Below are 351 nucleotides of genomic sequence, written 5' to 3' on the forward strand. Positions count from 1 at the left end.
TTCCTATAACACACAGAAACACGCTTTCACCCTATACAAATTTTCTCATACATACATGCTTTATAGAACACACATCCACACACACTTATCCTATACACATGCACTCCCTACCCCACCCACCCCCACCCCCAACATGCATCCACACTCCCTAATACATACATATTAACCAATATACACACACTTCCTACTCTATACACACTTCCCAATACACACACGCTACTATTACACAGACTCCCTATTACACACACAATCCCCAATACACACATACACTTCTCAGTACACACACTCCCCAAATCAAACACACTCCCTAATACGTACATCCTTACGCACTCACTCCCCAGAGCAGACATC

The 351-nt window shown here is 43.3% G+C and overlaps 1 protein-coding gene across 1 annotated transcript in view; it reads right to left on the reverse strand.

Annotated features, from left to right (window-relative positions):
* LOC119594112 (alpha-amylase-like) overlaps nt 1-351 on the reverse strand; it is a gene marked incomplete in the record, with an annotated part of 25,081 nt that overhangs the window by 11,885 nt on the left and 12,845 nt on the right.

This window comes from Penaeus monodon, chromosome 33 (genome assembly GCF_015228065.2).
Source record: "Penaeus monodon isolate SGIC_2016 chromosome 33, NSTDA_Pmon_1, whole genome shotgun sequence".
Taxonomy (NCBI): domain Eukaryota; kingdom Metazoa; phylum Arthropoda; class Malacostraca; order Decapoda; family Penaeidae; genus Penaeus; species Penaeus monodon.